At 45.0% G+C, this 16182-nt stretch overlaps 1 protein-coding gene across 4 annotated transcripts in view; it reads left to right on the top strand.

The window, feature by feature from the left end:
* Positions 1-16182, top strand: part of Slc20a2 (solute carrier family 20 member 2) — a 91793-nt gene that overhangs the window by 37110 nt on the left and 38501 nt on the right. Inside the window, exon 1 of one of the 4 annotated variants that reach the window (XM_041673629.1) lies at positions 491-1002. The exons of 2 other annotated variants lie outside the window; for them this stretch is intronic. The gene's annotated coding sequence lies outside the window, so the exon portion shown is untranslated. Of the gene's footprint in view, positions 1-490; positions 1003-5047; positions 5245-16182 lie in introns of those variants that run through there. One more of the 4 variants, XM_041673630.1, reaches the window with a different exon arrangement.

The raw sequence follows: 16182 nt of genomic DNA, 5'->3' as shown, positions 1-16182 counted from the left end.
CCAGTTGTGCCTGCGTCGACTCCAGTCAATAGTTGCCGGACGGCCCGGAAGAATGCTGATGTTTCTGGGAAATACTGGGACTGCTGTTGTTATGTGCTGAGCACCTCCACAGCGCACACAATACACAAAGAGAGCATAGTGCAAAGAGCTCACGCGCTAAAGCTCGGCGGTGCCAGAAACGGGGGCCCTGACATGCAGTAAACAAATTGGCAGAAAGACAATGTGAAAAGGGAGAAGTGGGAACTGAGAGCATGGGTGTTTTGAGGGCACGGTAGCGTCTGTTTCTCTGGCCACTTGCAGCACAGGATTGGGACGGGCATTTGTGTCCTGGTGCAGCTTTGCTCTCGGCGGCCCAGAGCCCCATTGTCCACTCCCAGTCCTTATCACTGCCACCAAAGGAGGCATTGACGTTTCCCATCACTTGAAGCTGTTGTTGGGTGGTGGCTTAAGATCTAGTGTGACAGTAAAAGCAGGCTCCTCTGTTAAACTGTTTAGACTTGGAAATCTGACCTTGAGTTCCTGGTTGTGTATTCTCTCCGCGGGGTCATCAGGCCCCGTTCTGTCTTAGAACACTGCGCTGTAGCATCTATCTGGTTTCTCAGAAGTGTTCTTAAGGTCTGTGCCACAACACTGAAGCTCCCGGAGAGTCAGGAGCATGTGACAAGGAGCGCTAACAGGGCAGCGTTGGCGACAAAAAACCCGTGAATGTGTGCGCAGGGTTGCTTCTGAGTCATTCGCCCTGGTAGGTCGCTGACTCGGGTTCTGGGTCTTGTTTATGGCTCTACATCAGAAAGAAACTTGGGGACATTCAACAAAGAACTTCGGGAGAGAAGAAAAAAGAGCCAAGGGTTGGAAATGATAGCTACAATAAGAAGAGGTTAGAGGACTTCTGTTGTTTAGCCTGGAAGGGAGAAAACCGCCCAAGGGACTCTTGCATTTTCGTTTGTGCGTTGACAGTGAAGAACAGCCGGCGCTGCTGCCCTTGGGAACGTAAAGGTTCAGGTACAGTGATTGCCGCGGTGTGGCTGCCACCTGCCAACTTCAGTACCACCTGGGAACACTTCGGGAATACAGGCTCTCGGGCCGGCCCAGACCTATTGGTTCGAAAGTGGTGGGGAATACAGGTTCTCAGGCCCACCCAGACCTATTGATTCGGAAGTGGTGGGGAATACAGGTTCTTGGGCCCGCTCAGACTTATTGATTTGGAAGTGGTGAGGCTGGAATCCAGGGCTCTGTTTTAACAATTCTCTAAAGCAGCTCTGATGTCTACCCCATGATGTATTAGGAAGAAAAGTACCACAGGAAGAGGAACAAGGATGCTGAAAAACGTAAACTTTTCTCTCTGGAGTAATAGAAACCTGGCTTTATATTTATTTACAATTTTTTAAATATTATCTCTGACGTCAGGAGATAATGACCTTTCTAACCCTGACTTGGCTCTGAATTGCTTTTGGTCATTAATATTTAACCTGGAAAATACTGTATTAACTTTTCTGAATTCAGTAATTAAGTTAGTGCCTATCTTTGTTTTCTGTTTGTTTGGGGTTTTGGTTGCTGTACTAGAAATAGAACCCAGGGCCTCACACCGTGCTAAGAGCAAGTGCTCTGTCACTCAACTATGCCCTTACCGTGATAATACCAGGCTGTTTTTGCTAAGATTTGTTTGTGTGTGTGTGTGTGTGTGTGTGTGTGTGAGAGAGAGAGAGAGAGAGAGAGAGACAGAGACAGAGACAGAGACAGAGACAAAGAGAGACAGAGTGTCCTTATGCTCTTAATGATAGAAGTCAAAGGGTTGTTATTGGAGCCAGGGTGCAGCCAGGTACAGTGATGATTACCAAGTGTGTCTCCAGGTCTGGTCCAATCGTGCCTGACTTCCTCAAAGGAAGGCTATTTCCATTTCTGTACAAAGAGAGGCTACTGTATAGTCTTCTTTTCTTTAGTATTTCTTTCTTGGAAAAATAAAGTTGTTTCAGAAACCAGCTTAAAGCCAGTTCGTGTATGTGCCATTAAAAATAAAACTATCTGTGTGGTTTGAATAAGCCTCATCTCCTCAGACTTGTTCACCAAAGGACTAAACTTGAAGAGAGAGGCTTGGGGGCGGGGAGCTGTCTGCATTGGGTTTCTCTGTGTGGCCCTGGCTGTTCTGGAACTTGCTCTGTAGACCAGTCTGGCCTTAAACTTAGAGGCCTACCTACCTCTGCCTCCTGAGTGCTGGGATTAAAGGTGTACCACCATGCCTGGTGGGAGAAAACTTTTTACTTATTATTAGAAAATGAAAGAGTTACCTATTAATTAAAAAATACTACAAAACAATAATATAAAGATTAATCTGTAATAACACGCAGTAACATGAAACCATGTAGCATATGAACTAGTGATGTTTCATGTGTAGACCTAAACTATCTATGACATTTTGCTTTTAAGACAGTCAGAGCTTCTCACGATTATAAAGAAAAAGGGCTCTGTGAGGACATGTCCTGTAGACGGAAGTTTCTTTCCTGCCTGGTTCTGCAGTCCCAATGAAACACACAGAGGCTTATATTAATTATAAACTGTTTGGCCTATTGCTCAGGTTTATTACTATCTAGCTCTTATAATTTAAATTAAGCTATAATTCTTGTCTATGTTTAGCCACGAGGCTTGGTACCTTTTCTCATCTTGTTTCCTCTGCACCTGGCTAGTACTGACTCTGCCTTTCCCCTTCCCAGAATTCTCCTAGTCTGGTTGCCCCGCCTATACTTCTTGCCTCACAACTGGCCAGTCACTGTTTTATTAAACCAATATGAGTGACAAATCTTTACAGTGTACAATAGCATTATCCACAGCAATATACAATATATAGGTAGATATAGATATAGATATAGATATAGATATAGACATGGGAGCTCATGTCCACTTCCCCATCTTAGCAGTAGAACACTATCTGGCTTGAACCTCTGCAGGCCCCGTGAGTTCACATGGGTGCCAGTCCTGTTATATGTATATGGAAGAGAAATGCTATGTACAAAATATTATAATTATGCAATTATTATTAATAATAGTTATCTCTAGTCAACTTTTTAAATTGAAAATAACTTTTTCATACAATATGTTCTGGTCAGTTTCCCCTCCCCATCTCCTTCCAGCTCCTCCCCATCTCCTTCCAGCTCCTCCCCACCTCTGCATCCACCCAGCTCCATGCTTTCTTTTTCTCTCTCTTTTTAGAAAACAAAGTTTTTTAAAAAAAGAAAGAAAGAAAAACACAAGAAACACATGCATGCACACACGAAAAAAAACATAAGAAATGTGCATGCATACACACAAACACATAAAAGCAAAAAAATAGGAAACAATGACATACAAGCAAAACTAGTAAGATTTTTGAAATGTCAAAACAAAGCACAATGAGACAAAAAAAATCCATAAAAATACTGCTGAGTTCTTCTTGCATTGGGTTTTTACATTGGGGCATAGGGCCCTCCCTTACATGTGGTTCATATACCCAGTAAGAGATTCCATTTTAGGATCGCATGTTAGGTCTTTGGCTCTCTGCACACTGTCCACTTGTGAGTCTCTGTGCTGGTTCCCACCTACTGCTGGAGGAAGCTTCTCTGGTGATGGATGGGTGAGACACTGATTTATGGGTATAGCAGAGTGTCATTAGCAGTCCTTTTATTGCTATTTGTCTTTAACAGAGCCATAGTATTTTGGATTTCTCTAGGTCCATGGCCTGCCTAGTCTCAGATTCTTGGGTACCTGTGCAATGTCAGCTTGGGTTTCATCTCTTGAGGCGGACCTTAAATCCAAGCAGATGGTGGTTGGTGACTCCTGCAATGTTTGTGCCACCATAGTCTCAGATTCTTGGCCACCTGCGCAGTGTCAGCTTGGGTTCCATATCATGAGGCAGACCTTAAGTCCAAGCAGGTGACGGTTGGTGACTCCTGCAATGTTTGTGCCACCATAGTCTCAGATTCTTGGCCACCTGCGCAGTGTCAGCTTGGGTTCCATATCATGAGGCAGACCTTAAGTCCAAGCAGGTGACGGTTGGTGACTCCTGCAATGTTTGTGCCACCATAGTCTCAGATTCTTGGCCACCTGCGCAGTGTCAGGCTTGGGTTCCATATCATGAGGCGGACCTTAAGTCCAAGCAGGTGACGGTTGGTGACTCCCGCAATGTTTGTGCCACCATTGTACCAGCATATCATGTGGTTGGGTCCCTGATGTAGACCGAAGAGTTTGTAGGCATCAACTTAACTTCTCTGTGTTCAGTGAGATAGGAAAGTGCTGTCTTTAGCAATAGGGCCTTACCATCAGTTTGTGGGGAGCAGTCAGTAACCTCAGCAATAGCCTGGGTTGTTTGGGAGTTTCTATGGCACCTCTTTGGCCAACAACTTTCTGGTATTGGAGGTTTACTTGGGGGAGAGCAATACCTAGTTGGGGCTTTGTTTCCCCTGTTTTTTTTTGTGACTCCATTTAGATTTCCTTCATATACGTATATATTTTAAGAAACGTCTACTGTAGTAGGTTTCTATATGATCCTCCCCCCCCCATGGCCTTTAGTGCTAACTGTCCCTCCCTCTATTCTTCCCTCCTCTTCCCTGCTTCATTCTTCTGCTCCAGTTTTCCCCATCTCTCCCTAAGTCTATATTCTATTTACTCTTCCCCGGGGGAGCCTCCCCTCCCCGCCAGTCCCTTACTCTATACCTAACCTCTGTGGTTATACAGATCGTAGCATGTCTAGACAACCTCTATTGTTTGATTTGATTTGGCAGTGGCCTCTTAGGACCTTATGTAAGTAGCGCCTCACCCAGCTGACAAAGCTTCAATGATGGCTGGAAAGACTTTTCTTTTCTATAAATACATATGTTTTCATAATGGAAATTTTGACCTTCTTAAAAATTTTATATCAAGGTTATAATTTAATTACAGTATTTCTCCTTTCTCCTCCTTCCCTCCCTTCCTTCCTTTCCCCCTCCCTCTTTCCCTCCAAATCCTCCCATGTACCCATCCTTACTCTCCCTCAACTTCTCAACCTACGTTTTAAGGCAGAGACTTGAGATGCTGAGCCCTGGGCAGAGGCCTACCCCACGCTAACGGGTGTGCGGCAGCGACTGAGCAAGTGTAGTCCTGCTCCTTCTGCAACAGGAGAGCTAATTAGCAAGAGTCTAAACTCACTGCTGCTGTGGCTGTGAAGTGACCTCCAGTCCCGTCTCACAAGGACCAGGGTGTCACATGCAGCGACAGATGGAGCGCAGAAGCAAGAAGGTGGGACCCAGCGTATTTTTAAACCAGATAAAATAGGAGTTCTGTTATAAGGGTATCCATTTAAATTTGGCATAGAACCATGGTTCAGGGTGAGGATTAAAGTCAGAAGTGGTGGAACCATGAGCAGCGAGCCTCAGGAAATGTGCCAAGCAGCAACGCTAAAGGATAAGAGTAGAATCAGGTCTCCTAGCCACTGTTTCTGCAGTGTTGAACCGTGGCTCCCCGGTGTATACCAACAGTCTTAGAACTTTCAGAGAGCACTACTTCTCCCAAGGGTTTCTGCCTTTTGCTGCTAGAAGCATCACCGCGGGCAGTCCCAAGGACAGGGCTGTCCTCCCAGGCACTCTCAACACGAATGCCAAAGCTCTCCTGTGTCTGCAGACACAGCTTGATGAAATGACACATTGAGAGGCATTGAAAGGTGTTTACATTTTGATAAGACGATTGTTTGTAAGTTCAGTAGCTCAAAACAAAACAAAATAAAAAATTAGGAAGGAAGGAGGGAAGAAAGAAAGAAAACAAACCATTTTACCTCTTCAAAATGGATGGAGTGGCCAAGCCTGCCTGGGAGCTGTTAGTAAAAAAAGGCGGCTTTGTGGGAGGTGGAGGAGGATGGGTCTGTTTAAGGATCAAGCTGGCCTTTTTGGGTGTTTTTCTTGTTCATCTGTTCATTTGAGTTTTGTCTTTTTTTGCCTTACTCCGACAACCGAAAGCAGAAGATGCAGCCATGGTTGTGATGCGCATGCATATGGGTAGGGGTTCCCACCAAGCGCGGATCGTACTAAGGCCTTTACTGTAGACCTGATCTGAAGTTAAAGCAGCAACTGGAGCAGGGAGAGAGAACGCTTGAATGCTGTGTTGCCCTCTCTATACCCGCCCCCGCTGCCGGCCTTCCCCCCCACTCCCCCCCCATGCCTGCTGGCCAGAGCTGGGGTCTGAGAGGGAAGGACACCCAGCCAAATGCCTTTCTGCCCGGCCTGTTTCCGCCCTCTCCTCTATTTATTACATCCTTTGAGCTTTCCTTGTTCTTTAAAGTCATAGTGATCTGCTAGACTTGCAAGCAACAAATTAACCTAGAATTTTACTTAAAGAAGAATGACCCAGAGCCTAACCTACAATCAAGCATGAGAGTTTGACCTCATTGTCTTCGCTTCTGGGAATCAGTGAGGAACTGAATCCACCTCTTACAAGCAGCACAGGTTCAGAAGTCTCTTTCAACGAACAAATACTGACCACTTTTTCTTTTTAATTTGCATATAGGAAATTCCCTCCCTGATATATATATATATATATATATATATATATATATTAAACTTTTACACACACAGATTTTTCAGGGCTACCCCATCGGTGGATTACAGTCCACCCCCAAAGAACACCATTGTGCTGCCCTTGAATTTTTTTTAAGATTTACTTATTTCTGTTCTGTGTGTCTCGGTGTTTAGCCTGCATGTGTTTCTGTGCACCGTGTGCAAGCCTGGTGTCCACAGAGGCCAGAACTGGAGTTCCAGATGGTTGTTAGCTGTAGTAATAAGAGCGGCGGGGCTGCGTCCCCAGCACCCCAGCTGCCTGCTCGGCTAGCTTATGCCCCAAAATAACAACACACAAACTGTATTCATTTAAACACTGCTTGGCCCATTCTCTTCTAGGCTAATTCTCACATATTAATTTAGCCCATTTCGAATCATCTGTGTGTAGCACCCCAAGGTGCGCTTACCAGGAAGATTCTAGCCTATGTCCATCCTGGGTCGGAGCTTCATATCTTGCGTCTGCCCAGGAGCCAGGAGCATGGCGTCTCTCTCAGGCGTCTGCTCCCGAGAGGAGAGCTTTCGAGTCTGACCTCACTTCCTCTTCCTCCCAGCGTCCTGTTCTGCCTACTCCTCCCACCTATCTTTCAACCAATAAAATGGGCCAAGGCAGTTCCTTTATTAGCCAATGACCTTCCTCCATCAGTTAGCCCTGGGGCCCTGGGAATCAAACATGGGTCCTTTAAAACACAACTGTGTCCTAATCTCTGAGCCAACTCTCCGGCTCTGTAAGGCCCTTTGTATTCAGGCCTCCCCGCACCCTGGACTTATATATATATAAGTCAAGCCTTGAGAGCCATCTGTAAGTCATATACTATGGCAAAGGGTGAAAGTTTAACTGCTTAAGAGCGTAGTGTTGTGTGACAAGATTTTTCCTGGGAAGACACTCCATACACGTCTACTCAGCTCACCCCAAATACGGAGTCCATCAACTGGGGGAGCCAATGAGTTTGATTGGGGTTACTTATAAGAATTTGGATGGGGGCTTACTTATAGGAACAGAAATGACTCAAAGACAGCTGCATGACCAAAACCCAGGGCAGCGTAGGTCACAGACAGCTCACAAAGCTGGGAACCTGTAACACACTGCGCAGGTCTGCAGGCAGCTCAGCAGCTTAGAGAGTGACTGGATTGGTGTAAACCTCCTCTGGGGAGCTGGTCTGGCCTCACAAGTAGTCTTTAGTGCTTGGCTAGTCTGAGAGTGACCCTCGGGAATGGGAATCTTTACTGCTTATTCTGGGAGGGAGGGACCTAGTGAATCTAGTAAGTTTGGGGGACTTCCTGAAGCTATTTTGAGTTCTTTGCCTTCCTGCTTAAGGAGCTCCCCTGCAGGGTGGAATGCTTGGATCTCAGAGGAAACAGCTCTCCCACAGGTTCTAAGCAAGTCTTTGAAGGGTGGTACATTCTGATGTCCCACAAGAGATCTAAAGATAAGGACAGAAACGGAACAGAGATGACAGTGGGAGGCAGATTTCACAGAAGTAGTTCAACCAAATACACAAAAAAGCCCCAAAACAACAGTAGGCTAATGTGAAGTGGGGGCCTTGGTTACAATATATAATACAATTATATATATAATAGATTATCTGAAAGGGCCAGTTTTTAACTTTTTGAGGGGGCTCCAAAACTGTACAAGACTTTACAATTAACCACTATACGTATGTTTTTAAAAACTAAGTAAAATTATGTATCTCTTTTAAAGACAGGGCAGCAGTGACTTGCTGTGTATGCGCATGCACACACACACACAGGATGGACACCTGTATTGGTTAGTTACACACACAGGATGGACACCTGTATTGGTTAGTTACTTTCCTGTTACTGTCTTAAAACACCATAACCAAACGCAACTTAGAGGAGAAAGGTTTTTATTTGGGCTTACAATTCCGAGCAACAGGAGTCCACGATGACAGAGCCATCTTGATGGCTGCAGCTGGAAACTGAGGGCTGAGGCCCTACACCATGGCAGGAAGAATGGACTAAGAATGACTCACGGCCTCAGAGCCCATCCCCAGTGGCATTCTTCTCCAGCGAGGCCAGGCCTCCCAAGCTTACCAAACAGTGCCACCAACTGGGGACCATTGAAGAGGGGCTGCTAGAAGACAGGACGGCAGTTTCTCAAAAATTTAAAAATAGAACCGTTAGATAACCCAGCAATTCACGCCTAGGTGTACAAGAGCCTGGTATCAAAGAAGCATTTGCCCATTTTAATAGCAGGAGTATTGGCAAAGCAGCCCAAGTATCTCTTGTCAGGTGAATAGATAAATCAATTGGTATACACATACAGTGACGTATTCTTCAGTCTTAGGAAGGAAAGTCTGCCATGTGCTACAACACAGACGAGCTCTGAAGACACTGTGGTGACCAGGAAAGAGCATTGACCTTACCAAGTGCACAGCTCAGGAGCCGATCACAACAGGGCAAGTGCTCACTCTCTGGCCACTCATGAGAAACACGTGGGCCGTGAGAGTCCTAGAGGCAGCCTGTGAAGTGTTGATGGTGCGGGACTGGGGGGGCAGAGGGCTGAGAGTTGCCGAATGGGTAAAGGATTGTAGTTTTACCAATAAAGACACGGGAGTGTGATGACAGTTACGTGTACTGTTGAATGGTACACTGAGGCCTTATTAAGTCAGTAGGTGCAGTGATAGACACAATCAGCCATAATTGAGGCATTGAAAAGTACAGTTATCAAATGGACAGTTTAATCAGAGGGAGTCTCAGGCGAGCTTAAGTTGGAAGAACGTTCAGTGAATTCGACAATAGAGCAATGGAAATTGGGCAGAATAAAAAGAAATAATAAAGAAAAATTGACAGCCACCATTGAGAAATATGAGCCACCATAAAATACAGCAGCAATAACATCAAAAGTAGGAGGGGCCCCGTTATTAAAGCACAGGCCTTGCAAACATGGCATCCCCAACTCAGATCTTACATAAAAAAAAAAAACTAAAACAGGTGTGGTAGCATGTACCTGAAATCCCAGTGATGGGAGGGGCAGGCAAGCGATTCCCGGAAGTCAGCTAGCATAGTCTGCCTGGCAGAGTTCTAGAAGAGAGAGAGAGAGAGAGAGAGAGAGAGAGAGAGAGAGAGAGAGAAACGAGAACTAAGTTTGGGCTTCACCAGGACGCTGCCTTCTCAATAGCATAGGCCGCCTTCATCCCAATCACCCTTGGTCACTGGCTCCTGCCAGGAAAATGATGTCCTCATAAATATTTAAGATGCATGCACACCTGCATACAGAACAAAGTAGAGGGGCAGAAAACTCAAAATTTTAAAAAATAATTGGTAACTTCAAATAGCTTAACTTTTCACATTTGATGAATAATATTGGTCGATACATCCAAGAAGCTTGACAAACTCCAATTTGGATAACACAGATCTGCATCCACACATGTGATAACACAGATCTGCATCCACACATGTGATAACACAGATGTACATCCACACATGTGATAACACAGATCTGCATCCACACATGTGATAACACAGATGTACATCCACACATGTGATAACACAGATCTACATCCACACATGTGATAACACAGATCTACATCCACACATGTCATAACACAGATCTACATCCACACGTGATAACACAGATCTGCATCCACACATGTGATAACACAGATCTGCATCCACACATGTGATAACACAGATGTACATCCACACATGTGATAACACCGATCTGCATCCACACATGTGATAACACAGATCTGCATCCACACATGTGATAACACAGATGTACATCCACACATGTGATAACACAGATCTGCATCCACACATGTGATAACACAGATCTGCATCCACACATGTGATAACACAGATGTACATCCACACATGTGATAACACAGATCTGCATCCACACATGTGATAACACAGATCTGCATCCACACATGTGATAACACAGATCTACATCCACACATGTGATAACACAGATCTACATCCACACATGTGATAACACAGATCTGCATCCACACATGTGATAACACAGATCTACATCCACACATGTGATAACACAGATCTACATCCACACATGTGATAACACAGATCTACATCCACACATGTGATAACACAGATCTACATCCACACATGTGATAACACAGATCTACATCCACACATGTGATAACACAGATCTACATCCACACATGTGATAACACAGATCTGCATCCACACATGTGATAACACAGATGTACATCCACACATGTGATAACACAGATCTGCATCCACACATGTGATAACACAGATGTACATCCACACATGTGATAACACAGATCTACGTCCACACATGTGATAACACAGATCTGCATCCACACATGTGATAACACAGATGTACATCCACACATGTGATAATCACAAGACTGAAAGCAAGAGAAAAAAGCCTTGAAAGGATTGAGAGAAAAGCAACCGTAACACACAGCAGAGCTGCAGTCGGGGAACTGGTCACAGTTTCAAAAATGCTGAAGCCAAAAGCAGGCAGCAAGGTGACAGAAAGGACCCATAGCCAGCAAAACTGCCCTTCAAAATTGAAAATGGCAAAAATAAGGTGTCCAAACAATGCAGACTGAGAATTCATTGTTGGCAGGCTTGCCTTACAAGAAATAATTATGAAGTTCAGACTGAGAAGGTGACCCAGGACACTGAGCCCCTGGCTCACGCTTGGACAAATGCTCTGGTGGAGGCAATAATAAAACAAAATAATTATATATTTCCTTTTTGAACTTACATAAGATGTTATGAAAATGTCGCTTATATCTATCTGGTTACTTTCTAATTATATTTTCATCAGAGCATTCTCCCTTCCAAGTCAGCCAAAGGGAAGAAGAAGCCAGGGAGCTAGTTCTTGATCATGCGTCAAGTGTCGGCATCCTCGCAAAGTGAAGAAATGATCTTCAAAGAAATCGTATAAATTGTTTGATCTCTTTTATGTTTCCAGCTGTTGTGTTAGGTCCATGTTTCCTTGAAGGTGCTATCAAACAAGTTCTTATGGTTTCTTAATTTAGTAAAAAGATACCCGTTTGGGTATTCTCTGGAAGAAATAAAGAACTACTAAATTTCCACCTGGCTCTTGAGTCAAACAAGCAATATTACACAATTATTGTCTTGCTTAGGCTGTTTGCACTGCTAATTTGGCACATTATTAGCAACATTTGATGGAAATCCCAGACTTCTAATGAAGTGCTTCTGAAACTTGGCCAGACTCTTTCGTACTAAAGAGGAAGACACTGCCTGAATATCATAATTGTTTGTCCTCTCTTACTTGTCCTGCTGCCCATCAAACTGTGCTCAAGAGTCTCAGAAATGGGCTGGAGCGATAGCTCGGTGGTTAAGAACATTGGCTGCTCTTCTAGAAGACCTGGGTTCAATTCCCAGCACCTACATGTCAGCTCACAACCGTCCGTAGCTCCAGATCCAACACCCTCTTCTGACCTCTATAGGCACCGGATGCACTTGGTGCACAGACATATTTGTAGATGAAATGCCCATACGTGTAAAAAAAAATGAAGAAGAAACCATTTATAAAGAGGAAAAAAAATCACAGGGGTGAGAGCAAGAAACGAGCTATAAATTGAATGAGAAATAGAGATAATCACTTATCAACTGTTTACTTTGTGTTGAATTAGTAGAGAAAAATATGTGGTTGTCTCAGAAATCAAATTGTTTCTGTGTCTCTGTATGTCTGTGTCTGTGTGTCTCTGTCGATGTGTCTGTCTGTGTATCTCTGTGTGTCTCTGTGTCTGTGTGTGTGTCTCTGTGTATGTCTGTCTGTATATCTGTGTGTGTCTTTGTCCATGTGTGTGTGTATCTGTGTCTCTGTCTCTGTGCCTCTGTGTGTGTGTCTGTGAGGGTACACACAGAGGCTAGAAGCAAAAGCTGAAATCCCAGGCAGCGTGGGTGCTGGGTCCCAACACCAGTTTTCTGATAAAGCAGGAAGCACTCTTAAGCACTGATCCTTCCCCCAACAGCCCCAGAATCAAAACTGTGTAAGTACCATCAGTATTTTTATTGAGCCCCCAACCCATCAGAACAGAATTAGCAAACAGATATGTGAGATCCAAGATATCTATTTATATACAAGGTTCCATTTTAAACTGTAGCTGGGAGGATAGTACTCACTTAATATAGTTCTTGGATCCTGGCCAGTAGTCCAACACTTCAGGCACAAAATTAGAACGAGCCATCCCAGGCCTGCCGCTTGATAAAAGTTCCATGCGATAAGTGATTTATTTGCTCACAAAAATATATTTTTTATATAAAACAACCCAGGCCCGAGGTTTCCACCTCCGGTACACACAGAAAGTGCAAAGTGGGGAAATACGTAGGCCCCTTTTCTATCTTAAAATGGGAATGAATACGTAAAGCTCTGCCATTTGTTCTTGTCCTTCGCTTTTCAGCAGCCTTGTACCTAAAATATTCTCCCACCATGGTCCTCAGTTTGTAAACCGCCACTACAGATAATTCCCCCCTTTCAGTGGGAGTTGGTTTCAGGGTCCGCAGCGTCCATTACCACCTGCCCAGCTGGAGTCTCTCTTAGATGAAAAATTGCCGCTTGTTTCTGCTACAGTTTCCTCAGATTTGAGTTGGTAATACGTCTTTAGCTGCAATAACTTTCATATAGATCCACTGAGTTGTGAATTCAAAGTGACAATACAAAATCAAAGCTCTTTTATAACAACCCACCATATGGTCATTCCAGCTCCTGTCAGGTATCTGTGAGCCTGCTACCCTTTCTTTTGACTCACATGATACCTGCTAACTTCTTTCTTCTTCAGCCATCTCACCTTAACTACTTAGATCTATCCCATTTTAATTATCTTTGCTGTTTGTTTTTTTATCCTTTAAAATCTGCTTGGCTAGGCATGATGGCACATGCCTTAATCCCTGCACCTCCGGTGGATCTCCGTATATGTGTGTATATGTTCAGAGAGAGAGAGAGATCAGGTTAGATTTTTATACACTGCTTTCCCAGAGGGGAAAAGTCCATGTCGGAGCCATCTAAATAACAATAACAACAAAAATTATGAGCTAGAAAGAAACCAAGATGCCAATAGCGAATACTGTAAGAGAGAGAGGAATAAAGCAGGAATGTGCCTGGCCAGGGGCTGGAGGAAGCCAGAGCCCCGGGCTCTGAAGTGGAAACTTGAGATGGAACAAAAGTAAGTTGGTTCATGTTCTGTAGAATCAGAGACCCTGCTTCGGTCTGCTTGGGAAAGGGTCGGAAATCTCCACCCACCTCTCCCCACAAAGCAATCTTGTGGTTCCCAGTTCTAGGCCAAACTGCCTCTTTCCAATCTTGTGGTCTCTGGTTGCTGTAGAATTACAGAGTTGAACAAGGCTCAGAGGGATCAAGTGACCTTGATAACTTCCAAGGACAAAGCCTTGGCCGCATTCTTTGGGCCCTGTTCTTCCTGTTCTCTCCTCAGCCTCAGCTCCACCGTTTCTAGGCCCCCAGGGACCATCAGTACCCCAGATGGAATTACTGTCACCAGGAAGGCCTGACGAGTGTCAGCCAGGAGCTCCACTACGTAGGTTCCTTGTATTTGTTCATTGGAGTTTTCTCCTGCTATGATGGTGACTCGGTACTAGGTGGTGCGCTTAGGGATTCATTATTTAAGATCACTTTCTCTTGCCAGCCCTGTCTTCAGGACTGCAAACGCTGGACTAGGCAGCTTCTAAAGTCCTCTCATACTCCAGTGTCCTGAGATTCTCCAGCTATAGGAGCCAGGACAGGAATAAATGTGTGGTTACGAGCTATTTGGTGTAAACATTAACCTCAGATGCTTCAGTGAAAAACACCTGCAGAGAACTTGGCATTGGGAGGACGTTTTTATTCAGTTGAGCCTGAGTGGCCAAACCTCAAAAGAAACACAAGGGAGATAAAGGGAGGACTTGAGAGGAGGATCCCATGTAACTGAGTGTAGACAAACCCTATAAAGTAGCACCTAGAAAAAGACGCCCAAGGCTGGAGGGCCTTGCTCTACGTCCTCAGCCACCAGAGTGACAGATGCCCTTAAAAGTAAAACTCTAGGGCACGAAGGACTCTAAGATGTGTTTATGTCTTTTGCCATATGGACCTAGCATCAAGCTGCCTTCTAAATTTTCATCTCTGTACCCATAGATACTCTTAATCAGAAAGATTCCTTTGTATGCAGGTGGTAGTTAACACAAAAATTTTCAACCAATCAGAATGCAGTGAACAAGTATCTGTGGAGTGCTTACCTATAAATGGACCATCTATATCACATTGCTTCCCCTCCACGCTCAGAGGACCAAAAGACTGTCAGAGCCAGAGGTTCGGGAGGCCAGGGCAAAGCAATGTCTTCTGAACCTGACAGGATACTGCTCTCATCAACTAATGGTAGCAGGGGTTCCTGCACAAACTCGAGCCAGTCAGCATTCCTTCGTGGAGCAGGGAGGAGTTCCATCGTGGAGCGGGGAGGAGTTCCATCGTAGAGTGAGGAGGAGTTCCATCGTGGAGCGGGGAGGAGTTCCATTGTGGAGCGGGGAGGAGTTCCATCACAGAGTGGGGAGGAGTTCCATCACAGAGTGGGGAGGAGTTCCATCGTGGAGCGGGGAGGAGTTCCATCATAGAGTGAGGAGGAGTTCCATCGTAGAGTGAGGAGGAGTTCCATCGTAGAGTGGGGAGGAGTTCCATCGTAGAGTGAGGAGGAGTTCCATCGTAGAGTGAGGAGGAGTTCCATCATAGAGCAGAGAGGAGCTCCATTGTGGAGTGGGGAGGAGTTCCATCGTAGAGCAGAGAGGAGCTCCATTGTGGAGTGGGGAGGAGTTCCATCATAGAGCAGGGGCAGTTTGCCTCCTGAGTGTGGTCCTTGGTAGTAGGCTGACCATGCTCCGTGGGATGGCCCATGTCCATGTAGATATGGGCAGCACAGAGAGGACGCGGTGGGTTATAAAAACAAAAAGACACAAATATGACAGGGAATGGGTGGTGGCTGTAATCCAGCAGGAGCTATTTATAGCGGAGCGGAGGGTGACTATGACCAAACTACATTGTATACCTATGTGAATTTCTCAAAAGATTAATAAAAATACAAGGTATTTTTTTAAAGCTCTTGGTCTGACCACCTCAATCTCCCCTCCCCGCAAAAACTGCTATTTCTTTGAACTTTCTGCAGCTTTTCTGATTGGGATTCTGGGTGACAGCGTTCCAGACCTTTGAGTTACACCACAGATGAACAGCAGATAGCTTCCCAGAACGAGCTTTAGAATTGATGCTGGAGTCACCCATCAGGGCGATAAGTTTATCCCAACACGCCCGTCTCAGACTCTTAAGTGACAGACCCAGGTTTAAAATAGCTTCCATCTGTCGTACTTTGGGAATGTCCTCCTGCTGAATGTAAACGCCGATGAACTGGATTGCACCTTCAGGGTTCTTACAAGCAGCAGTGAAGACATGCCGTCATGGAAAGGCTGCTCTTTCCCCAGGGAGGATGCAGTAGTCTGAGTGAGAGATGTCTCCCGTAGCTTCAGGTGTTTGGACATTTGGTCTTCATCGTTGTTTGGGGAAGGATAGGAGGTGGGACCTTGCTGGAAGAAGTCAGTCGTGGGATGGATGGACTTTCAGATTTCATTTCCAGTTCGCATTGGCTGCTGCGTATTTACAGTAAAAGAT

Source organism: Microtus oregoni, unplaced genomic scaffold (genome assembly GCF_018167655.1).
Source record: "Microtus oregoni isolate MIOR12 unplaced genomic scaffold, Mior012 000024F_ref0000369, whole genome shotgun sequence".
In the NCBI taxonomy this organism is placed as follows: domain Eukaryota; kingdom Metazoa; phylum Chordata; class Mammalia; order Rodentia; family Cricetidae; genus Microtus; species Microtus oregoni.
Note: the sequence above shows the minus strand (reverse complement) of the source record. Positions and strands in the feature narration are given on the sequence as shown.